The sequence below is a fragment of the Ctenocephalides felis genome, unplaced genomic scaffold (assembly GCF_003426905.1).
Source record: "Ctenocephalides felis isolate EL2017-DRISC unplaced genomic scaffold, ASM342690v1 CF-g0.4_SCAFFOLD_03572, whole genome shotgun sequence".
In the NCBI taxonomy this organism is placed as follows: Eukaryota; Metazoa; Arthropoda; class Insecta; order Siphonaptera; family Pulicidae; genus Ctenocephalides; species Ctenocephalides felis.
Genome location: NW_020539726.1, coordinates 29,056,668 through 29,057,393, shown reverse-complemented (window position 1 = coordinate 29,057,393; position 726 = coordinate 29,056,668).

Here is a 726-nt window from a genome sequence, read left to right as displayed (position 1 = left end):
TCGGTTATTACATGGCTTTTGTAAGGCAACCTAATTGGACTATTCAAAAATAAAAATAACTGGTGGGGCATGGCATCATGCCTTAAGGCTAATTGCCGGAACTTCCTTTGCTGCCTTTGCCAAAAACTAATCAGCACGTCTCCCCATCAATAGGAATCGAATGTTTTGTGGATCATTCAAATCGGTTGATCCGTGTTCTCGAAATCGTCGACAAAAATTGTATCCGCACATCCGCACCTCACACACACACACATACACGCATACATCCATTTAGTATAAGCATGCCAAAATGTTTATAAAAATCTTTGAAACGTAAAGATATATAAAAAATTCGTTTTCAATTTTTTTGCGATTACTATAACTTATCCTAGCAAGACAAACGGAGGGAATTTAAACATCAAACGATCCATTGTTAATAAAACCATTAGTATTTAATATTGATAACACAAAATAGGTGTGAGAAAATTTTCCAAATATTATTTCCGCCTCATTATTAAACAAATCTTTAATCGATAGTCATATCTTTAGTAATGTTGATTCATAACACCGGTAAAGTTTTGATTTATTGAATTCTATGAATTGTCACGTTTATATATCCGCGCACGAATGGTATTGGCAACTTAATAAATGCCTTTGTTTCTTGAATGATTGTGTTAAGGCCTTTGACCTTTTTGTTATTATAGTGAAAAAAATTAATAATTTTAGTATTTTGGGCACCTTATTAAG